The sequence below is a fragment of the Leuresthes tenuis genome, unplaced genomic scaffold (assembly GCF_036924035.1).
Source record: "Leuresthes tenuis unplaced genomic scaffold, fLeuTen1.0.hap1 SCAF_1, whole genome shotgun sequence".
In the NCBI taxonomy this organism is placed as follows: domain Eukaryota; kingdom Metazoa; phylum Chordata; class Actinopteri; order Atheriniformes; family Atherinopsidae; genus Leuresthes; species Leuresthes tenuis.
The window spans coordinates 2,830,427-2,851,029 of record NW_027325355.1 but is presented as its reverse complement, the minus strand read 5'-3'; the positions used below and the strand labels follow the sequence as shown (position 1 = coordinate 2,851,029).

Below are 20,603 nucleotides of genomic sequence, written 5' to 3'. Positions count from 1 at the left end.
TCCAGTACCTATATAATGCACATTTGTCAGAGACATTGTTGCTTACGGCCACACAACCCTGAACATGCCCGACCTAGTCTGATCTCGGAAGCCAAGCACAGTTGGGCCTGGTTTGTACTTGGATGGAAGACCTCTTGGGAATACGAGGTGCTGTAAGCTTTTTCTCTTCTCTGTACCACCTGCATGTCTTTTGTTGCAACGTCTGATCACCCTGTGACACATGAGGAAGTTGGTCATCTTCAGCTTCTGCTGCTTTGTTGGCAGACACAAAGTGATCTGAGAGTCTCAGTTTCAGCTCGAGAGAATAATCACGTCAGGGAAGAAGATGTGCCCACTACTTATCAGCTTTTCTCGGCAATTATCTGGTTACATAGAGGAACTGTATGATTCCAGTACCTATATAATGCACATTTTTCACAGTTATGGTTGCTTACGGCCACACCACCCTGAATATGCCCGACCACGTCTGATCTCGGAAGCCAAGCAGGTTTGGGCCTGGTTAGTACTTGGATGGTAGACTGTCTGGGAATACCAGGTGCTGTAAGCTTTTTCTCTTCTCTCTACCACCTGCATGTCTTTTGTTGCAACGTCTGATCACCCTGTGACACATGAGGAAGTTGGTCATCTTCAGCTGCTGCTGCTGTGTTGGCAGACACAAAGTGATCTGAGAGTCTCAGTTTCAGCTGCAGAGAATAATCACGTCAGGGAAGAAGATGTGCCCACTACACATCAGCCTTTCTCGGAAATGATCTGGTTGCATAGAGGAACCGTATGATTCCAGTACCTATATAATGCACATTTGTCAGAGACATTGTTGCTTACGGCCACACCACCCTGAACATACCCGACCTCGTCTGATCTCGGAAGCCAAGGAGGGTTGGGCGTGGTTAGTACTTGGATGGTAGACTGCTTGGGAACACCAGGTGCTGTAAGCTTTTTCTCTTCTCTCGACCACCTGCATGTCTTTTGTTGCAACGTCTGATCACCCTGTGACACATGAGGAAGGTGGTCATCTTCAGCTGCTGCTGCTTTGTTGGCAGACACGAAGTGATCTGAGAGTCTCAGTTTCAGCTGCAGAGAATGATCACATGAGGGAAGAAGATTTGCCCACTACAAGTCAGCCTTTCTCGGCAATTATCTGGTTACATAGAGGAACCGTATGAATCCAGTACCTATATAATGCACATTTGTCACAGACATTGTTGCTTACGGCCACACCACCCTGAACATGCCCGACCTCGTCTGATCTCGGTAGCCAAGGAGGGTTGGGCCTGGTTAGTACTTAAATGGGAGACCGCTTGGGAATACCAGGAGCTGTAAGCTTTTTGTCTTCTCTCGACCACCTGCATGTCTTTTGTTGCAACGTCTGATCACCCTGTGACACATGAGGAAGTTGGTCATCTTCAGCTGCTGCTGCTTTGTTGGCAGACACGAAGTGATCTGAGAGTCTCAGTTTCAGCTGCAGAGAATAATCACATCAGGGAAGAAGATGTGCCCATAACAAGTCAGCCTTTCTCTGCAATTATCTGGTTACATAGAGGAATTGTATGATTCCAGTACCTATATAATGCACATTTGTCACAGAAATTGTTCCTTACGGCCACACCACCCTGAATAAGCCCGACCTCGTCTGATCTCGGAAGCCAAGGAGGGTTGGGCCTGGTTAGTACTTTAATGGGAGACTGCTTGGGAATACCAGGTGCTGTAAGCGTTTTCTCTTCTCTCTACAACCTGCATGTCTTTTGTTGCAACGTCTGATCACCCTGTGACACATGAGGAAGTTGGCCATCTTCAGCTGCTGCTGCTTTGTTGGAAGACACGAAGTGATCTGAGAGTCTCAGTTTCAACTGAAGAGAATAATCACGTCAGGGAAGAAGATGTGCCGACTACACATCAGCCTTTCTCAGCAATTATCTGGTTACATAGAGGAACCGTATGATTCCTGTACTTATATAATGCACTTTTGTCAGACCCATTGTTGCTTACGGCCACACCACCCTGAACATACCCGACCTCGTCTGATCTTGGAAGCCAAGCAGGGTTGAACCTGCTTAGTACTTGGATGGGAGACTGCTTGGGAATACCAGGTGCTGTAAGCATTTTCTCTTCTCTCTACAACCTGCATGTCTTTTGTTGCAACGTCTGATCACCCTGTGACACATGAGGAAGTTGGTCATCTTCAGCTGCTGCTGCTTTGTTGGCTGACACAAAGTGATCTGAGAGTCTCAGTTTCAGTTGCAGAGAATGATCACATCAGAGAAGATGATTTGCCCGCTACACATCAGCCTTTCTCGGCCATTATCTGGTTGCATAGAGGAACCGTATGATTCCAGTACCTATATAATGCACATTTGTCAGAGACATTGTTGCTTACGGCCACACCACCCTGAATAAGCCCGACCTCGTCTGATCTCGGACACCAAGAAGGTTGTACCTGGTTAGTACTTGGATGGGAGACAGCTTGGGAATACCAGGTGCTGTAAGCTTTTTCTCTTCTCTCTACCACCTGCATGTCTTTTGTTGCAACGTCTGATCACCCTGTGACACGTGAAGAAGTTGGTCATCTTCAGCTGCTGCTGCTTTGTTGATAGACACGAGGTGATCTGAGAGTCTCAGTTTCAGCTGAAGAGAATAATCACATCAAGGAGGAAGATGAACCAACTACAAGTCAGCCTTTTTCGGCAATTATCTGGTTACACAGAGGAAGTGTATGATTCCAGTACCTATATAATGCACATTTGTCACCGATATTGTTGCTTACGGCCGCACCACCCTGAATATACCTGACCTCGTCTGATCTTGGAAGAAAAGCAGGGTTGGGCCTGGTTAGTACTTGGATGGGAGACCACTTCGGAATACCAGGTGCTGTAAGCTTTTTCTCTTCTCTCTACCACCTGCATGTCTTTTGTTGCAACGTCTGATCACCCTGTGACACATGAGGAAGTTGGTCATCTTCAGCTGCTGCTGTTTTGTTGGCTGACACGAAGTGATCTGAGAGCCTCAGTTTCAGTTGCAGAGAATGATCACATCAGAGAAGATGATATGCCCGCTACACATCAGCCTTTCTCGGCAATTATCTGGTTGCATAGAGGAACCGTATGATTCCAGTACCTATATAATGCACATTTGTCAGAGACATTGTTGCTTACGGCCACACAACCCTGAACATGCCCGACCTAGTCTGATCTCGGAAGCCAAGCACAGTTGGGCCTGGTTTGTACTTGGATGGAAGACCTCTTGGGAATACGAGGTGCTGTAAGCTTTTTCTCTTCTCTGTACCACCTGCATGTCTTTTGTTGCAACGTCTGATCACCCTGTGACACATGAGGAAGTTGGTCATCTTCAGCTGCTGCTGCTTTGTTGGCAGACACAAAGTGATCTGAGAGTCTCAGTTTCAGCTGCAGAGAATAATCACATCAGGGAAGAATATGTGCCCACTACACATCAGCCTTTCTTGGCAATTATCTGGTTACATAGAGGAACCGTATGATTCCAGTACCTATATAATGCACATTTGTCACAGAGATTATTACTTACGGCCACACCACCCTGAACATGCCCGACCTCGTCTGATCTCGGAAGCCAAGCACGGTTGGCCTGGTTAGTACTTGGGTGGGAGACTGCTTGGGAATACCAGGTGCTGTAAGCTTTATCTCTTCTCTGGACCACCTGAATGTCTTTTGTTGCAACGTCTGATCACCCTGTGACACATGAGGAAGTTGGTCATCTTCAGCTGCTGCTGCTTTGTTGGCAGACACAAAGTGATCTGAGAGTCTCAGTTTCAGCTGCAGAGAATAATCACATCAGGGAAGAATATGTGCCCACTACACATCAGCCTTTCTTGGCAATTATCTGGTTACATAGAGGAACCGTATGATTCTAGTACCTATATAATGCACATTTGTCACAGAGATTATTACTTACGGCCACACCACCCTGAACATGCCCGACCTCGTCTGATCTCGGAAGCCAAGCACGGTTGGCCTGGTTAGTACTTGGGTGGGAGACTGCTTGGGAATACCAGGTGCTGTAAGCTTTATCTCTTCTCTGGACCACCTGAATGTCTTTTGTTGCAACGTCTGATCACCCTGTGACACATGAGGAAGTTGGTAATCTTCAGCTTCTGCTGCTTTGTTGGGAGACACGAAGTGATCTGAGAGTCTCAGTTTCAGCTGCAGAGAATAATCACGTCAGCGAAGAAGATGTGCCCACTACACATAAGCCTTTCTCTGCAATTATCTGGTTACATAGAGGAACCGTATGATTCCAGTACCTATATAATGCACATTTGTCACAGAGATTGTCGCTTACGGCCACACCACCCTGAATATAATATGCCCGACCTCGTCTGATCTCGGAAGCCAAGCAGGATTGTGCCTGGTTAGTACTTGGGTGGGAGACTGCTTGGGAATACCAGGTGCTGTAAGCTTTTTCTCTTCTCTCTACCACCTGCATGTCTTTTGTTGCAACGTCTGATCACCCTGTGACACATGAGGAAGTTGGTCATCTTCAGCTGCTGCTGCTTTGTTGGCAGACACAAAGTGATCTGAGAGTCTCAGTTTCAGCTGCAGAGAATAATCACATCAGGGAAGAATATGTGCCCACTACACATCAGCCTTTCTTGGCAATTATCTGGTTACATAGAGGAACCGTATGATTCCAGTACCTATATAATGCACATTTGTCACAGAGATTATTACTTACGGCCACACCACCCTGAACATGCCCGACCTCGTCTGATCTCGGAAGCCAAGCACGGTTGGCCTGGTTAGTACTTGGGTGGGAGACTGCTTGGGAATACCAGGTGCTGTAAGCTTTATCTCTTCTCTGGACCACCTGAATGTCTTTTGTTGCAACGTCTGATCACCCTGTGACACATGAGGAAGTTGGTCATCTTCAGCTGCTGCTGCTTTGTTGGCAGACACAAAGTGATCTGAGAGTCTCAGTTTCAGCTGCAGAGAATAATCACATCAGGGAAGAAGATGTGCCCACTACACATCAGCCTTTCTTGGCAATTATCTGGTTACATAGAGGAACCGTATGATTCTAGTACCTATATAATGCACATTTGTCACAGAGATTATTACTTACGGCCACACCACCCTGAACATGCCCGACCTCGTCTGATCTCGGAAGCCAAGCACGGTTGGCCTGGTTAGTACTTGGGTGGGAGACTGCTTGGGAATACCAGGTGCTGTAAGCTTTATCTCTTCTCTGGACCACCTGAATGTCTTTTGTTGCAACGTCTGATCACCCTGTGACACATGAGGAAGTTGGTCATCTTCAGCTTCTGCTGCTTTGTTGGGAGACACGAAGTGATCTGAGAGTCTCAGTTTCAGCTGCAGAGAATAATCACGTCAGGGAAGAAGATGTGCCCACTACACATAAGCCTTTCTCTGCAATTATCTGGTTACATAGAGGAAGTGTATGATTCCAGTACCTATATAATGCACATTTGTCACAGAGATTGTCGCTTACGGCCACACCACCCTGAATATAATATGCCCGACCTCGTCTGATCTCGGAAGCCAAGCAGGATTGTGCCTGGTTAGTACTTGGGTGGGAGACTGCTTGGGAATACCAGGTGCTGTAAGCTTTTTCTCTTCTCTCTACCACCTGCATGTCTTTTTTTGCAACATCTGATCACCCTGTGACACATGAGGAAGTTGGTCATCTTCAGCTGCTGCTGCTTTGTTGGCAGACACGAAGTGATCTGAGAGTCTCAGTTTCAGCTGCAGAGAATGATCACATCAGAGAAGATGATATGCCAGCTACACATCAGCCTTTCTCTGCAATTATCTAGTTGCATAGAGGAACCGTATGATTCCAGTACCTATATGATGCACATTTGTCAGTGACATTGTTGCTTACGGCCACACCACGTTGAACATGCCCGACCTCGTCTGATCTCGGAAGCCAAGCACGGTTGGGCCTGGTTAGTACTTGGATGGAAGACCTCTTGGGAATACCAGGTGCTTTAAGCTTTTTCTCTTCTTTCGACCACCTGCATGTCTTTTGTTGCAACGTCTGATCACCCTGTGACACATGAGGAAGTTGGTCATCTTCAGCAGCTGCTGCTGCTTTGTTGGCAGACACGAAGTGATCTGAGAGTCTCAGTTTCAGCTGCAGAGAATGATCACATGAGGGAAGAAGATTTGCCCACTACAAGTCAGCCTTTCTCGGCAATTATCTGGTTACATAGAGGAACCGTATGATTCCATTACCTATATAATGCACATTTGTCAAAGACATTGTCGCTTACGGCCACACCACCCTGAATATGCCCGACCTCGTCTGATCTCGGAAGCCAAGCAGTGTTGGGCCTGGTTAGTACTTTGATGGTATACAGCTTGGGAATACCAGGTGCTGTAAGCTTTTTCTCTTATCTCAACCACCTGCATGTCTTTTGTTGCAACGTCTGATCACCCTGTGACACATGAGGAAGTTGGTCATCTTCAGCTGCTGCTGCTTTGTTGGCAGATACGAAGTGATCTGAGAGTTTCATTTTCAGCTAGAGAGAATTATCACGTCAGGGAACAAGATGTGCCCACTACATATCAGCCTTTCTCGGCAATTATCTGGTTACATAGAGAAACCATATGATTCCATTGCCTATATAATGCACATATGTCACAGAGACTGTTGCTTACGGCCAAACCACCCTGATTATGTCTGATCTCGGAAGCCAAGGAGGGTTGGGCCTGATTAGTACTTGGATGGGAGACCGCTTGGGAATACCAGGTGCTGTAAGCTTCTTCTCTTCTCTCTACCACCTGCATGTCTTTTGTTGCAACGTCTGATCATCCTGTGACACATGAGGAAGTTGGTCATCTTCAGCAGCTGCTGCTTCTTTGTTGGCAGACAGGAAGTGATCTGAGAGTCTCAGTTTCAGCTGCAGAGAAAAATCAAATCAGGAAAGAAGATGTGCCCACTACAAGTCAGCCTTTCTCGGCAATTATCTGGTTACATAGAGGAAGTGTATGATTCCAGTACTTATATAATGCACATTTGTCACAGATATTGTTGCTTACGGCCACACCACCCTGAATAAGTCTTATCTCGTCTGATCTCGGAAGCCAAGCAGGTTTGGGCCTGGTTAGTACTTGGATGGGAGACTGCTTGGGAATACCAGGTGATGTAATCTTTTTCTCTTCTCTCTACCACCTGCATGTCTTTTGTTGCAATGTCTGATCGCCCTGTGACACATGAGGAAGTTGGTCATCTTCAGCTGCTGCTGCTGCTTTGTTGGCAGACATGAAGTGATCTGAGAGTCTCAGTTTCAGCTCCAGAGAATAATCACATCAAGGAGGAAGATGTGCCCACTAAGAGTCAGCCTTTCTTGGCAATTATCTGGTTACATAGAGGAAGTGTATGATTCCAGTACCTATATAATACACATTTGTACCAGATATTGTTGCTTACCGCCACACCGCCCCGAATAAGCTCGACCTCGTCTGATCTCGGAAGCCAAGCACGGTTGGGCCTGGTTAGTTCTTGAATGGGAGACCGCTTGCGAATACCAGGTGCTGTAAGCTTTTTCTCTTCTCTCTACCACCTGCATGTCTTTTGTTGCAACGTCTGATCACCCTGTGACACATGAGGAAGTTGGTCATCTTCAGCTGCTACTGCTTTGTTGGCAGACATGAAGTGATCTGAGAGTCTCAGTTTCAGTTGCAGAGAATGATCACATCAGAGAAGATGATTTACCCGCTACACATCAGCCTTTCTCGGCAATTATCTGGTTGCATAGAGGAACCGTATGATTCCAGTACCTATATAATGCACATTTGTCAGAGACATTGCTGCTTACGGCCACACCACCCGGAACATGCCTGACCTCGTCTGATCTCGGAAGCCAAGCAGGGTTGGGCCTGGTTAGTACTTGGATGGGAGACCACTTAGGGATACCAGGTGCTGTAAGCTTCTTCTCTACTCTCTACCACCTTCGTGTCTTTTGTGGCAACGTCTGATCCTCCTGTGACACATGAGGAAGTTGGTCATCTTCAGCTGCTGCTGCTTCTTTGTTGGCAGACACGAAGTGATCTGAGAGTCTCAATTTCAGCTGCAGAGAATAATCACATCAGGGAAGAAGATGTGCCCACTACAAGTCAGCCTTTCTCGGCAATTATCTGGTTACATAGAGGAACTGTATTATTCCAGTACCTATATAATGCACATTTGTCACAGACGTTGCTTACGGCCACACCACCCTGAACATGCCCGAGCTCGTCTGATCTTGGAAGCCAAGCAGGGTTGGGCCTTGTTAGTACTTCAATTGGAGACAACTTGGGAATACCAGGTGCTGTAAGCTTTTTCTCTTCTCTCAACCACCTGCATGTCTTTTGTTGCAACGTCTGACCACCCTGTGACACATGAGGAAGTTGGTCATCTTCAGCTGCTGCTGCTTTGTTGGCAGACATGAAGTGATCTGAGAGTCTCAGTTTCAGTTGCAGAGAATGATCACATCAGAGAAGATGATTTACCCGCTACACATCAGCCTTTCTCGGCAATTATCTGGTTGCATAGAGGAACCGTATGATTCCAGTACCTATATAATGCACATTTGTCAGAGACATTGCTGCTTACGGCCACACCACCCGGAACATGCCTGACCTCATCTGATCTTGGAAGCCAAGCAGGGTTGGGCCTGGTTAGTACTTGCATGGGAGACCACTTGGGAATACCAGGTGCTGTAAGCTTCTTCTCTACTCTCTACCACCTTCATGTCTTTTGTGGCAACGTCTGATCCTCCTGTGACACATGAGGAAGTTGGTCATCTTCAGCTGCTGCTGCGTCTTTGTTGGCAGACACGAAGTGATCTGAGAGTGTCAATTTCAGCTGCAGAGAATAATCACATCAGGGAAGAAGATGTGCCCACTACAAGTCAGCCTTTCTCGGCAATTATCTGGTTACATAGAGGAAGTGTATGATTCCAGTACCTATATAATGCACATTTGTCACAGATATTGTTGCTTACGGCCACACCACCCTGAATAAGCCCGACCTTGTCTGATCTTGGAAGTCAAGCAGGTTTGGGCCTCGTTAGTACTTGGATGGGAGACTGCTTGGGAATACCAGGTGCTGTAAGCTTTTTCTCTTCTCTCTACCACCTGCATGTCTTTTGTTGCAACGTCTGATCACCCTGTGACACATGAGGAAGTTGGTCATCTTCAGCTGCTGCTGCTTTGTTGGCAGACACAAAGTGATCTGAGAGTCTCATTTTCAGCTGGAGAGAATTATCACGTCAGGGAAGAAGATGTGCCCACTACATATCAGCCTTTCTCGGCAATTATCTGGTTACATAGAGGAAGTGTATGATTCCATTGCCTATATAGTGCACATTTGTCACAGAGATTGTTACTTACGGACAAACCACCCTGAATATGTCTGACCTTGTCTGATCTCGGAAGCCAAGGAGGGCTGGTTCTGGTTAGTACTTTGATGGGACACCGCTTGGGAATACCAGGTGCTGTAAGCTTTTTATCTTCTCTCTACCACCTACATGTCTTTTGTTGCAATGTCTGATCGCCCTGTGACACATGAGGAAGTTGGTCATCTTCAGCTGCTGCTGCTTTGTTAGCAGACACGAAGTGATCTGAGAGTCTCAGTTTCAGCTGCAGAGAATAATCACATCAAGGAAGAAGATGTGCCCACAACAAGTTAGCCTTTCTCTGCAATTATCTGGTTACATAGAGGAACTGTATTATTCCAGTACCTATATAATGCACATTTTTCACAGACATTGTTACTTACGGCCACACCACCCTGAATATGCCCGACCTCGACTGATCTCGGAACCCAAGCAGGGTTGGGCCTGGTTAGTACTTGAATGGGAGACCCCTTGGGAATGCCAGGTGCTGTAAGCTTTTTCTCTTCTCTCTACCACCTGCATGTATTTTGTTGCAAGGTCTGATCGCCCTGTGACACATGAGGAAGTTGGTCATCTTCAGCTGCTGCTGCTTTGTTGGCAGACACGAAGTGATCTGAGAGTCTCATTTTCAGCTGGAGAGAATAATCACGTCAGGGAAGAAGATGTGTCCACTATTTATCAGCCTTTCTCTGCAATTATCTGGTTATATAGAGGAAACGTATGATTCCAGTACCTATACAATTTACATTTGTCAGAGACATTGTTGCTTACGGCCACACCACCCTGAATATGCCCGACCTCGTCTGATCTCGAAAGCCAAGCAGGGTTGTGCCTGGTTAGTACTTGGATGGGAGACCGCTTGGGATTATCAGGTGCTGTAAGCTTTTTCTCTTCTCTCAACCACCTGCATGTCTTTTGTTGCAACGTCTGATCACCCTGTGACACATGAGGAAGTTGGTCATCTTCATTTTCTGCTGCTTTGTTGGCAGACACGAAGTTATCTTAAAGTCTCATTTTCAGCTGGAGAAAATTATCACGTCAGGGAACAAGATGTGCCCACTACATATCAGCCTTTCTTGGCAATTATATGGTTGCATAGAGGAACCGTATGATTCCAGTACCTATATAATGCACATTTGTCACAAACGTTGTTACTTACGGCCACACCACCCGGAATATGCCCAACCTCGTCTGATCTTGGAAGCCAAGCAGGGTTGGGCCTGGTTAGTACTTGGATGGGAGACCGCTTGGGAATACCAGGTGCTGTAAGCTTTTTCTCTTCTCTCAACCACCTGCATGTCTTTTGTTGCAACGTCTGATCACCCTGTGACACATGAGGAAGTTGGTCATCTTCAGCTGCTGCTGCTTTGTTGGCAGACACGAAGTGATCTTAGAGTCTCATTTTCAGCTGGAGAAAATTATCACGTCAGGGAACAAGATGTGCCCACTATATATCAGCCTTTTTCGGCAATTATCTTGTTACATAGAGGAACCATATGATTCCATTGCCTATATAATGCACATTTGTCACAGAGATTGTTGCTTACGGCCAAACCACCCTGAATATGTCTGACCTCGTTTGATCTCAGAAGCCAAGGAGGGTTGGGCCTGGTTAGTACTTTGATGAGAGACCGCTTGGGAATACCAGGTGCTGTAAGCTTTTTCTCTTCTCTCTACCACCTGCATGTCTTTTGTTGCAACGTCTGATCGCCCTGTGACACATGAGGAAGTTGGTCATCTTCAGCTGCTGCTGCTTTGTTGGCAGACACAAAGTGATCTGAGAGTCTCAGTTTCAGTTGCAGAGAATGATCACATCAGAGAAGATGATTTACCCGCTACACATCAGCTTTTCTCGGCAATTATCTGGTTGCATAGAGGAACCGTATGATTCCAGTACCTATATAATGCACATTTGTCAGAGACATTGCTGCTTACGGCCACACCACCCGGAACATGCCTGACCTCGTCTGATCTCGGAAGCCAAGCAGGGTTGGGCCTGGTTAGTACTTGGATGGGAGACCGCTTGGGATTATCAGGTGATGTAAGCTTTTTCTCTTCTCTCAACCACCTGCATGTCTTTTGTTGCAACGTCTGATCACCCTGTGACACATGAGGAAGTTGGTCATCTTCATTTTTTGCTGCTTTGTTGGCAGACACGAAGTGATCTTAGAGTCTCATTTTCAGCTGGAGAAAATGATCACGTCAGGGAACAAGATGTGCCCACTACATATCAGCCTTTCTTGGCAATTATATGGTTGCATAGAGGAACCGTATGATTCCAGTACCTATATAATGCACATTTGTCACAGACATTGTTACTTACGGCCACACCACCCTGAATATGCCCAACCTCGTCTGATCTTGGAAGCCAAGCACGGTTGGGCCTGGTTAGTACTTGGATGGGAGACCGCTTGGGAATACCAGGTGCTGTAAGCTTTTTCTCTTCTCTCTACCACCTGCATGTCTTTTGTTGCAACGTCTGATCACCCTGTGACACATGAGGAAGTTGGTCATCTTCAGCTGCTGCTGCTTCTTTGTTGGCAGACACGAAGTGATCTGAGAGTCTCAGTTTCAGCTGCAGAGAATAATCACATCAGGGAAGAAGATGTGCCCACTACAAGTCAGCCTTTCTCTGCAATTATCTGGTTACATTGAAGAAGTGTATGATTCCAGTACCTATATAATGCACATTTGTCACAGCTATTGTTGCTTACGGCCGCACCACCCTGAATATGCCCGACCTCGTCTGATCTTGGAAGCCAAGGAGGGTTGGGCGTGGTTAGTACTTGGATGGAAGACCTCTTGGGAATACCAGGTGCTGTAAGCTTTTTCTCTTCTCTCTACCACCTGCATGTCTTTTGTTGCAATGTCTGATCACCCTGTGACACATGAGGAAGTTGGTCATCTTCAGCTGCTGCTGTTTTGTTGGCTGACACGAAGTGATCTGAGAGTCTCAGTTTCAGTTGCAGAGAATGATCACATCAGAGAAGATGATATGCCCGCTACACATCAGCCTTTCTCTGCAATTATCTGGGTGCATAGAGGAACCGTATGATTCCAGTACCTATATAATGCACATTTGTCAGAGACATTGTTGCTTACGGCCACACAACCCTGAACATGCCCGACCTCGTCTGATCTCGGAAGCCAAGCAGGGTTGGGCCTGGTTTGTACTTGGATGGAAGACCTCTTCGGAATACCAGGTGTTGTAAGCTTTTTCTCTTCTCTCTACCACCTGCATGTCTTTTGTTGCAACGTCTGATCACCCTGTGACACATGAGGAAGTTGGTCATCTTCATTTTTTGCTGCTTTGTTGGCAGACACGAAGTGATCTTAGAGTCTCATTTTCAGCTGGAGAAAATGATCACGTCAGGGAACAAGATGTGCCCACTACATATCAGCCTTTCTTGGCAATTATATGGTTGCATAGAGGAACCGTATGATTCCAGTACCTATATAATGCACATTTGTCACAGACATTGTTACTTACGGCCACACCACCCTGAATATGCCCAACCTCGTCTGATCTTGGAAGCCAAGCACGGTTGGGCCTGGTTAGTACTTGGATGGGAGACCGCTTGGGAATACCAGGTGCTGTAAGCTTTTTCTCTTCTCTCTACCACCTGCATGTCTTTTGTTGCAACGTCTGATCACCCTGTGACACATGAGGAAGTTGGTCATCTTCAGCTGCTGCTGCTTCTTTGTTGGCAGACACGAAGTGATCTGAGAGTCTCAGTTTCAGCTGCAGAGAATAATCACATCAGGGAAGAAGATGTGCCCACTACAAGTCAGCCTTTCTCTGCAATTATCTGGTTACATTGAAGAAGTGTATGATTCCAGTACCTATATAATGCACATTTGTCACAGCTATTGTTGCTTACGGCCGCACCACCCTGAATATGCCCGACCTCGTCTGATCTTGGAAGCCAAGGAGGGTTGGGCGTGGTTAGTACTTGGATGGAAGACCTCTTGGGAATACCAGGTGCTGTAAGCTTTTTCTCTTCTCTCTACCACCTGCATGTCTTTTGTTGCAATGTCTGATCACCCTGTGACACATGAGGAAGTTGGTCATCTTCAGCTGCTGCTGTTTTGTTGGCTGACACGAAGTGATCTGAGAGTCTCAGTTTCAGTTGCAGAGAATGATCACATCAGAGAAGATGATATGCCCGCTACACATCAGCCTTTCTCTGCAATTATCTGGGTGCATAGAGGAACCGTATGATTCCAGTACCTATATAATGCACATTTGTCAGAGACATTGTTGCTTACGGCCACACAACCCTGAACATGCCCGACCTCGTCTGATCTCGGAAGCCAAGCAGGGTTGGGCCTGGTTTGTACTTGGATGGAAGACCTCTTCGGAATACCAGGTGTTGTAAGCTTTTTCTCTTCTCTCTACCACCTGCATGTCTTTTGTTGCAATGTCTGATCACCCTGTGACACATGAGGAAGTTGGTCATCTTCAGCTTCTGCTGCTTTGTTGGCAGACACAAAGTGATCTGAGAGTCTCAGTTTCAGCTCGAGAGAATAATCACGTCAGGGAAGAAGATGTGCCCACTACTTATCAGCCTTTCTCGGCAATTATCTGGTTGCATAGAGGAACCGTATGATTCCAGTACCTATATAATGCACATTTGTCAGAGACATTGTTGCTTACGGCCACACCACCCTGAACATGCCCGACCTCGTCTGATCTCGGAAGCCAAGCAGGGTTGAGCCTGCTTAGTACTTGGATGGGAGACTACTTGGGAATACCAGGTGCTGTAAGCTTCTTCTCTTCTCTCTACCACCTGCATGTCTTTTGTTGCAACGTCTGATCATCCTGTGACACATGAGGAAGTTGGTCATCTTCAGCAGCTGCTGCTTCTTTGTTGTTAGACACGAAGTGATCTGAGAGTCTCAGTTTCAGCTGCAGAGAATAATCACATCAGGGAAGAAGATGTGCCCACTACAAGTCAGCCTTTCTCTGCAATTATCTGGTTACATAGAAGAAGTGTATGATTCCAGTACCTATATAATGCACATTTGTCACAGCTATTGTTGCTTACGGCCGCACCACCCTGAATATGCCCGACCTCGTCTGATCTTGGAAGCCAAGGAGGGTTGGGCCTGGTTAGTACTTGGATGGAAGACCTCTTGGGAATACCAGGTGCTGTAAGCTTTTTCTCTTCTCTCTACCACCTGCATGTCTTTTTTTGCAACGTCTGATCACCCTGTGACACATGAGGAAGTTGGTCATCTTCAGCTGCTGCTGCTTTGTTGGCAGACACGAAGTGATCTGAGAGTCTCAGTTTCAGCTGCAGAGAATGATCACATCAGGGAAGAAGATGTGCCCATAACAAGTGAGCCTTTCTCGGAAATTATCTGGTTACATAGAGGAAGTGTATGATTCCAGTACTTATATAATGCACATTTGTCACAGAAATTGTTCCTTACGGCCACACCACCCTGAATATGCCCGACCTCGTCTGATCTCGGAAGCTAAGAAGGGTTGGGCCTGGTTAGTACTTCAATGGGAGACTGCTTGGGAATACCAGGTGCTGTAAGCGTTTTCTCTTCTCTCTACAACCTGCATGTCTTTTATTGCAACGTCTGATCACCCTGTGACACATGAGGAAGTTGGTCATCTTCAGCAGCTGCTGCTGCTTTGTTGGAAGACACGAAGTGATCTGAGAGTCTCAGTTTCAGCTGAAGAGAATAATCACGTCAGGGAAGATGATGTGCCCACTACACATCAGCCTTTCTCAGCAATTATCTGGTTACATAGAGGAACCGTATGATTCCTGTACTTATATAATGCACATTTGTCACAGACATTGTTGCTTACGGCCACACCACCCTCAATATGCCTGACCTCGTCTGATCTCGGAAGCCAAGCAGGGTTGGTTCTGGTTAGTACTTGGGTGGGAGACCGCTTGAAAATACCATTTGCTGTAAGCTTTTTCTCTTCTCTCTACAACCTGCATGTCTTTTGTTGCAACGTCTGATCACCCTGTGACACATGAGGAAGTTGATCATCTTCAGCTGCTGCTGCTGCTTTGTTGGCAGACATGAAGTGATCTGAGAGTCTCAGTTTCAGCTCCAGAGAATAATCACATCAAGGAGGAAGATGTGCCCACTAAGAGTCAGCCTTTCTCGGCAATTATCTGGTTACATAGAGGAAGTGTATGATTCCAGTACCTATATAATACACATTTGTACCAGATATTGTTGCTTACAGCCACACCACCCTGAATAAGCTCGACCTCGTCTGATCTCGGAAGCCAAGCAGGGTTGGGCCTGGTTAGTTCTTGAATGGGAGACTGCTTGCGAATACCAGGTGCTGTAAGCTTTTTCTCTTCTCTCTACAACCTGCATGTCTTTTGTTGCAATGTCTGATCACCCTGTGACACATGAGGAAGTTGGTCATCTTCAGCTTCTGCCGCTTTGTTGGCAGACACGAAGTGATCTGAGAGTCTCATTTTCAGCTGGAGAAAATTATCACGTCAGGGAACAAGATGTGCCCACTATATATCAGCCTTTTTCGGCAATTATCTTGTTACATAGAGGAACCATATGATTCCATTGCCTATATAATGCACATTTGTCACAGAGATTGTTGCTTACGGCCAAACCACCCTGAATATGTCTGACCTCGTTTGATCTCAGAAGCCAAGGAGGGTTGGGCCTGGTTAGTACTTTGATGAGAGACCGCTTGGGAATACCAGGTGCTGTAAGCTTTTTCTCTTCTCTCTACCACCTGCATGTCTTTTGTTGCAACGTCTGATCGCCCTGTGACACATGAGGAAGTTGGTCATCTTCAGCTGCTGCTGCTTTGTTGGCAGACACAAAGTGATCTGAGAGTCTCAGTTTCAGTTGCAGAGAATGATCACATCAGAGAAGATGATTTACCCGCTACACATCAGCTTTTCTCGGCAATTATCTGGTTGCATAGAGGAACCGTATGATTCCAGTACCTATATAATGGACATTTGTCAGAGACATTGCTGCTTACGGCCACACCACCCGGAACATGCCTGACCTCGTCTGATCTCGGAAGCCAAGCAGGGTTGGGCCTGGTTAGTACTTGGATGGGAGACCGCTTGGGATTATCAGGTGATGTAAGCTTTTTCTCTTCTCTCAACCACCTGCATGTCTTTTGTTGCAACGTCTGATCACCCTGTGACACATGAGGAAGTTGGTCATCTTCATTTTCTGCTGCTTTGTTGGCAGACACGAAGTGATCTTAGAGTCTCATTTTCAGCTGGAGAAAATGATCACGTCAGGGAACAAGATGTGCCCACTACATATCAGCCTTTCTTGGCAATTATATGGTTGCATAGAGGAACCGTATGATTCCAGTACCTATATAATGCACATTTGTCACAGACATTGTTACTTACGGCCACACCACCCTGAATATGCCCAACCTCGTCTGATCTTGGAAGCCAAGCACGGTTGGGCCTGGTTAGTACTTGGATGGGAGACCGCTTGGGAATACCAGGTGCTGTAAGCTTTTTCTCTTCTCTCAACCACCTGCATGTCTTTTGTTGCAACGTCTGATCACCCTGTGACACATGAGGAAGTTGGTCATCTTCAGCTGCTGCTGCTTTGTTGGCAGACACGAAGTGATCTTAGAGTCTCATTTTCAGCTGGAGAAAATTATCACGTCAGGGAACAAGATGTGCCCACTATATATCAGCCTTTTTTTGGCAATTATCTTGTTACATAGAGGAACCATATGATTCCATTGCCTATATAATGCACATTTGTCACAGAGATTGTTGCTTACGGCCAAACCACCCTGAATATGTCTGACCTCGTCTGATCTCAGAAGCCAAGGAGGGTTGGGCCTGGTTAGTACTTTGATGAGAGACTGCTTGGGAATACCAGGTGCTGTAAGCGTTTTCTCTTCTCTCTACAACCTGCATGTCTTTTGTTGCAACGTCTGATCACCCTGTGACACATGAGGAAGTTGGTCATCTTCAGCTGCTGCTGCTTTGTTGGAAGACACGAAGTGATCTGAGAGTCTCAGTTTCAGCTGAAGAGAATAATCACGTCAGGGAAGAAGATGTGCCCACTACACATCAGCCTTTCTCAGCAATTATCTGGTTACATAGAGGAACCGTATGATTCCTGTACTAATATAATGCACTTTTGTCAGACACATTGTTGCTTACGGCCACACCACCCTGAACATACCCGCCCTCGTCTGATCTCGGAAGCCAAGCAGCGTTGAGCCTGCTTAGTACTTGGATGGGAGACTGCTTGGGAATACCAGGTGCTGTAAGTGTTTTCTCTTCTCTCTACAACCTGCATGTCTTTTGTTGCAACATCTGATCACCCTGTGACACATGAGGAAGTTGGTCATCTTCAGCTGCTCCTGCTTTGTTGGCTGACACAAAGTGATCTGAGAGTCTCAGTTTCAGTTGCAGAGAATGATCACATCAGAGAAGATGATTTGCCCGCTACACATCAGCCTTTCTCGGCAATTATCTGGTTGCATAGAGGAACCGTATGATTCCAGTACCTATATAATGCACATTTGTCACAGACATTGTTACTTACGGCCACACCACCCTGAATATGCCCGACCTCGTCTGATCTCAGAACCCAAGCAGGGTTGGGCCTTGTTAGTACTTGGATGGGAGACCGCTTGGGAATACCAGGTGCTGTAAGCTTTTTCTCTTCTCTCAACCACCTGCATGTCTTTTGTTGCAACGTCTGATCACCCTGTGACACATGAGGAAGTTGGTCATCTTCAGCTGCTGCTGCTTTGTTGGCAGACACGAAGTGATCTTAGAGTCTCATTTTCAGCTGGAGAAAATTATCACGTCAGGGAACAAGATGTGCCCACTATATATCAGCCTTTTTCGGCAATTATCTTGTTACATAGAGGAACCATATGATTCCATTGCCTATATAATGCACATTTGTCACAGAGATTGTTGCTTACGGCCAAACCACCCTGAATATGTCTGACCTCGTTTGATCTCAGAAGCCAAGGAGGGTTGGGCCTGGTTAGTACTTTGATGAGAGACCGCTTGGGAATACCAGGTGCTGTAAGCTTTTTCTCTTCTCTCTACCACCTGCATGTCTTTTGTTGCAACGTCTGATCGCCCTGTGACACATGAGGAAGTTGGTCATCTTCAGCTGCTGCTGCTTTGTTGGCAGACACAAAGTGATCTGAGAGTCTCAGTTTCAGTTGCAGAGAATGATCACATCAGAGAAGATGATTTACCCGCTACACATCAGCTTTTCTCGGCAATTATCTGGTTGCATAGAGGAACCGTATGATTCCAGTACCTATATAATGCACATTTGTCAGAGACATTGCTGCTTACGGCCACACCACCCGGAACATACCTGACCTCGTCTGATCTCGGAAGCCAAGCAGGGTTGGGCCTGGTTAGTACTTGGATGGGAGACCGCTTGGGATTATCAGGTGATGTAAGCTTTTTCTCTTCTCTCAACCACCTGCATGTCTTTTGTTGCAACGTCTGATCACCCTGTGACACATGAGGAAGTTGGTCATCTTCATTTTCTGCTGCTTTGTTGGCAGACACGAAGTGATCTTAGAGTCTCATTTTCAGCTGGAGAAAATGATCACGTCAGGGAACAAGATGTGCCCACTACATATCAGCCTTTCTTGGCAATTATATGGTTGCATAGAGGAACCGTATGATTCCAGTACCTATATAATGCACATTTGTCACAGACATTGTTACTTACGGCCACACCACCCTGAATATGCCCAACCTCGTCTGAGCTTGGAAGCCAAGCACGGTTGGGCCTGGTTAGTACTTGGATGGGAGACCGCTTGGGAATACCAGGTGCTGTAAGCTTTTTCTCTTCTCTCAACCACCTGCATGTCTTTTGTTGCAACGTCTGATCACCCTGTGACACATGAGGAAGTTGGTCATCTTCAGCTGCTGCTGCTTTGTTGGCAGACACGAAGTGATCTTAGAGTCTCATTTTCAGCTGGAGAAAATTATCACGTCAGGGAACAAGATGTGCCCACTATATATCAGCCTTTTTTTGGCAATTATCTTGTTACATAGAGGAACCATATGATTCCATTGCCTATATAATGCACATTTGTCACAGAGATTGTTGCTTACGGCCAAACCACCCTGAATATGTCTGACCTCGTCTGATCTCAGAAGCCAAGGAGGGTTGGGCCTGGTTAGTACTTTGATGAGAGACTGCTTGGGAATACCAGGTGCTGTAAGCGTTTTCTCTTCTCTCTACAACCTGCATGTCTTTTGTTGCAACGTCTGATCACCCTGTGACACATGAGGAAGTTGGTCATCTTCAGCTGCTGCTGCTTTGTTGGAAGACACGAAGTGATCTGAGAGTCTCAGTTTCAGCTGAAGAGAATAATCACGTCAGGGAAGAAGATGTGCCCACTACACATCAGCCTTTCTCAGCAATTATCTGGTTACATAGAGGAACCGTATGATTCCTGTACTAATATAATGCACTTTTGTCAGACACATTGTTGCTTACGGCCACACCACCCTGAACATACCCGCCCTCGTCTGATCTCGGAAGCCAAGCAGCGTTGAGCCTGCTTAGTACTTGGATGGGAGACTGCTTGGGAATACCAGGTGCTGTAAGTGTTTTCTCTTCTCTCTACAACCTGCATGTCTTTTGTTGCAACATCTGATCACCCTGTGACACATGAGGAAGTTGGTCATCTTCAGCTGCTCCTGCTTTGTTGGCTGACACAAAGTGATCTGAGAGTCTCAGTTTCAGTTGCAGAGAATGATCACATCAGAGAAGATGATTTGCCCGCTACACATCAGCCTTTCTCGGCAATTATCTGGTTGCATAGAGGAACCGTATGATTCCAGTACCTATATAATGCACATTTGTCACAGACATTGTTACTTACGGCCACACCACCCTGAATATGCCCGACCTCGTCTGATCTCAGAACCCAAGCAGGGTTGGGCCTTGTTAGTACTTGGATGGGAGACCGCTTGGGAATACCAGGTGCTGTAAGCTTTTTCTCTTCTCTCAACCACCTGCATGTCTTTTGTTGCAACGTCTGATCACCCTGTGACACATGAGGAAGTTGGTCATCTTCAGCTGCTGCTGCTTTGTTGGCAGACACGAAGTGATCTTAGAGTCTCATTTTCAGCTGGAGAAAATTATCACGTCAGGGAACAAGATGTGCCCACTATATATCAGCCTTTTTCGGCAATTATCTTGTTACATAGAGGAACCATATGATTCCATTGCCTATATA

General features: G+C 46.4%; 4 non-coding genes and 47 pseudogenes across 4 annotated transcripts; all 51 read left to right on the top strand.

Moving 5' to 3' along the window:
• Positions 1-40: 40 nt before the first annotated feature.
• LOC140296483 (5S ribosomal RNA) lies at positions 41-159 on the top strand (annotated as a pseudogene).
• A 269-nt stretch (positions 160-428) lies between these two features.
• LOC140302110 (5S ribosomal RNA) lies at positions 429-547 on the top strand (annotated as a pseudogene).
• A 269-nt stretch (positions 548-816) lies between these two features.
• LOC140270086 (5S ribosomal RNA) lies at positions 817-935 on the top strand (annotated as a pseudogene).
• A 269-nt stretch (positions 936-1,204) lies between these two features.
• On the top strand, positions 1,205-1,323 carry LOC140305945 (5S ribosomal RNA; annotated as a pseudogene).
• Positions 1,324-1,592: 269 nt separating this feature from the next.
• On the top strand, positions 1,593-1,711 carry LOC140288503 (5S ribosomal RNA; annotated as a pseudogene).
• Positions 1,712-1,980: 269 nt separating this feature from the next.
• On the top strand, positions 1,981-2,099 carry LOC140279897 (5S ribosomal RNA; annotated as a pseudogene).
• Positions 2,100-2,755: 656 nt separating this feature from the next.
• Positions 2,756-2,874, top strand: LOC140300361 (5S ribosomal RNA; annotated as a pseudogene).
• A 269-nt stretch (positions 2,875-3,143) lies between these two features.
• LOC140296481 (5S ribosomal RNA) lies at positions 3,144-3,262 on the top strand (annotated as a pseudogene).
• A 269-nt stretch (positions 3,263-3,531) lies between these two features.
• Positions 3,532-3,649, top strand: LOC140290135 (5S ribosomal RNA; annotated as a pseudogene).
• A 269-nt stretch (positions 3,650-3,918) lies between these two features.
• Positions 3,919-4,036, top strand: LOC140290133 (5S ribosomal RNA; annotated as a pseudogene).
• A 269-nt stretch (positions 4,037-4,305) lies between these two features.
• Positions 4,306-4,429, top strand: LOC140289799 (5S ribosomal RNA; annotated as a pseudogene).
• A 269-nt stretch (positions 4,430-4,698) lies between these two features.
• On the top strand, positions 4,699-4,816 carry LOC140290132 (5S ribosomal RNA; annotated as a pseudogene).
• A 269-nt stretch (positions 4,817-5,085) lies between these two features.
• On the top strand, positions 5,086-5,203 carry LOC140290131 (5S ribosomal RNA; annotated as a pseudogene).
• A 269-nt stretch (positions 5,204-5,472) lies between these two features.
• On the top strand, positions 5,473-5,596 carry LOC140289798 (5S ribosomal RNA; annotated as a pseudogene).
• Positions 5,597-5,865: 269 nt separating this feature from the next.
• LOC140269592 (5S ribosomal RNA) lies at positions 5,866-5,984 on the top strand (annotated as a pseudogene).
• A 272-nt stretch (positions 5,985-6,256) lies between these two features.
• LOC140280567 (5S ribosomal RNA) lies at positions 6,257-6,375 on the top strand (annotated as a pseudogene).
• Positions 6,376-6,644: 269 nt separating this feature from the next.
• Positions 6,645-6,753, top strand: LOC140295255 (5S ribosomal RNA; annotated as a pseudogene).
• A 272-nt stretch (positions 6,754-7,025) lies between these two features.
• Positions 7,026-7,144, top strand: LOC140295243 (5S ribosomal RNA; annotated as a pseudogene).
• A 272-nt stretch (positions 7,145-7,416) lies between these two features.
• On the top strand, positions 7,417-7,535 carry LOC140295167 (5S ribosomal RNA; annotated as a pseudogene).
• Positions 7,536-7,804: 269 nt separating this feature from the next.
• On the top strand, positions 7,805-7,923 carry LOC140309676 (5S ribosomal RNA; annotated as a pseudogene).
• Positions 7,924-8,192: 269 nt separating this feature from the next.
• On the top strand, positions 8,193-8,311 carry LOC140268973 (5S ribosomal RNA; annotated as a pseudogene).
• Positions 8,312-8,580: 269 nt separating this feature from the next.
• LOC140300777 (5S ribosomal RNA) lies at positions 8,581-8,699 on the top strand (annotated as a pseudogene).
• Positions 8,700-8,971: 272 nt separating this feature from the next.
• LOC140293173 (5S ribosomal RNA) lies at positions 8,972-9,090 on the top strand (annotated as a pseudogene).
• A 657-nt stretch (positions 9,091-9,747) lies between these two features.
• LOC140307389 (5S ribosomal RNA) lies at positions 9,748-9,866 on the top strand (annotated as a pseudogene).
• A 269-nt stretch (positions 9,867-10,135) lies between these two features.
• Positions 10,136-10,254, top strand: LOC140271986 (5S ribosomal RNA; annotated as a pseudogene).
• A 269-nt stretch (positions 10,255-10,523) lies between these two features.
• On the top strand, positions 10,524-10,642 carry LOC140298971 (5S ribosomal RNA). The gene has a single exon (XR_011914563.1). It is a non-coding gene; the product is annotated as a 5S ribosomal RNA (ribosomal RNA).
• A 269-nt stretch (positions 10,643-10,911) lies between these two features.
• Positions 10,912-11,030, top strand: LOC140273701 (5S ribosomal RNA; annotated as a pseudogene).
• Positions 11,031-11,299: 269 nt separating this feature from the next.
• LOC140288768 (5S ribosomal RNA) lies at positions 11,300-11,418 on the top strand (annotated as a pseudogene).
• Positions 11,419-11,687: 269 nt separating this feature from the next.
• On the top strand, positions 11,688-11,806 carry LOC140298849 (5S ribosomal RNA). Its single transcript, XR_011914451.1, has one exon. It is a non-coding gene; the product is annotated as a 5S ribosomal RNA (ribosomal RNA).
• Positions 11,807-12,078: 272 nt separating this feature from the next.
• Positions 12,079-12,197, top strand: LOC140289460 (5S ribosomal RNA; annotated as a pseudogene).
• Positions 12,198-12,466: 269 nt separating this feature from the next.
• LOC140276086 (5S ribosomal RNA) lies at positions 12,467-12,585 on the top strand (annotated as a pseudogene).
• Positions 12,586-12,854: 269 nt separating this feature from the next.
• Positions 12,855-12,973, top strand: LOC140298847 (5S ribosomal RNA). The gene has a single exon (XR_011914449.1). It is a non-coding gene; the product is annotated as a 5S ribosomal RNA (ribosomal RNA).
• Positions 12,974-13,245: 272 nt separating this feature from the next.
• Positions 13,246-13,364, top strand: LOC140289459 (5S ribosomal RNA; annotated as a pseudogene).
• A 269-nt stretch (positions 13,365-13,633) lies between these two features.
• Positions 13,634-13,752, top strand: LOC140276075 (5S ribosomal RNA; annotated as a pseudogene).
• A 269-nt stretch (positions 13,753-14,021) lies between these two features.
• LOC140301195 (5S ribosomal RNA) lies at positions 14,022-14,140 on the top strand (annotated as a pseudogene).
• A 272-nt stretch (positions 14,141-14,412) lies between these two features.
• On the top strand, positions 14,413-14,531 carry LOC140311628 (5S ribosomal RNA; annotated as a pseudogene).
• A 269-nt stretch (positions 14,532-14,800) lies between these two features.
• LOC140307868 (5S ribosomal RNA) lies at positions 14,801-14,919 on the top strand (annotated as a pseudogene).
• A 272-nt stretch (positions 14,920-15,191) lies between these two features.
• LOC140295418 (5S ribosomal RNA) lies at positions 15,192-15,310 on the top strand (annotated as a pseudogene).
• Positions 15,311-15,582: 272 nt separating this feature from the next.
• LOC140277081 (5S ribosomal RNA) lies at positions 15,583-15,701 on the top strand (annotated as a pseudogene).
• A 269-nt stretch (positions 15,702-15,970) lies between these two features.
• On the top strand, positions 15,971-16,089 carry LOC140273688 (5S ribosomal RNA; annotated as a pseudogene).
• A 269-nt stretch (positions 16,090-16,358) lies between these two features.
• LOC140288766 (5S ribosomal RNA) lies at positions 16,359-16,477 on the top strand (annotated as a pseudogene).
• Positions 16,478-16,746: 269 nt separating this feature from the next.
• On the top strand, positions 16,747-16,865 carry LOC140298846 (5S ribosomal RNA). The gene has a single exon (XR_011914448.1). It is a non-coding gene; the product is annotated as a 5S ribosomal RNA (ribosomal RNA).
• A 270-nt stretch (positions 16,866-17,135) lies between these two features.
• On the top strand, positions 17,136-17,254 carry LOC140290723 (5S ribosomal RNA; annotated as a pseudogene).
• Positions 17,255-17,523: 269 nt separating this feature from the next.
• LOC140294588 (5S ribosomal RNA) lies at positions 17,524-17,642 on the top strand (annotated as a pseudogene).
• Positions 17,643-17,911: 269 nt separating this feature from the next.
• LOC140274243 (5S ribosomal RNA) lies at positions 17,912-18,030 on the top strand (annotated as a pseudogene).
• A 269-nt stretch (positions 18,031-18,299) lies between these two features.
• Positions 18,300-18,418, top strand: LOC140273683 (5S ribosomal RNA; annotated as a pseudogene).
• Positions 18,419-18,687: 269 nt separating this feature from the next.
• LOC140278486 (5S ribosomal RNA) lies at positions 18,688-18,806 on the top strand (annotated as a pseudogene).
• A 269-nt stretch (positions 18,807-19,075) lies between these two features.
• LOC140299915 (5S ribosomal RNA) lies at positions 19,076-19,194 on the top strand (annotated as a pseudogene).
• A 270-nt stretch (positions 19,195-19,464) lies between these two features.
• LOC140290721 (5S ribosomal RNA) lies at positions 19,465-19,583 on the top strand (annotated as a pseudogene).
• Positions 19,584-19,852: 269 nt separating this feature from the next.
• Positions 19,853-19,971, top strand: LOC140294587 (5S ribosomal RNA; annotated as a pseudogene).
• Positions 19,972-20,240: 269 nt separating this feature from the next.
• On the top strand, positions 20,241-20,359 carry LOC140274232 (5S ribosomal RNA; annotated as a pseudogene).
• Positions 20,360-20,603: the final 244 nt, after the last annotated feature.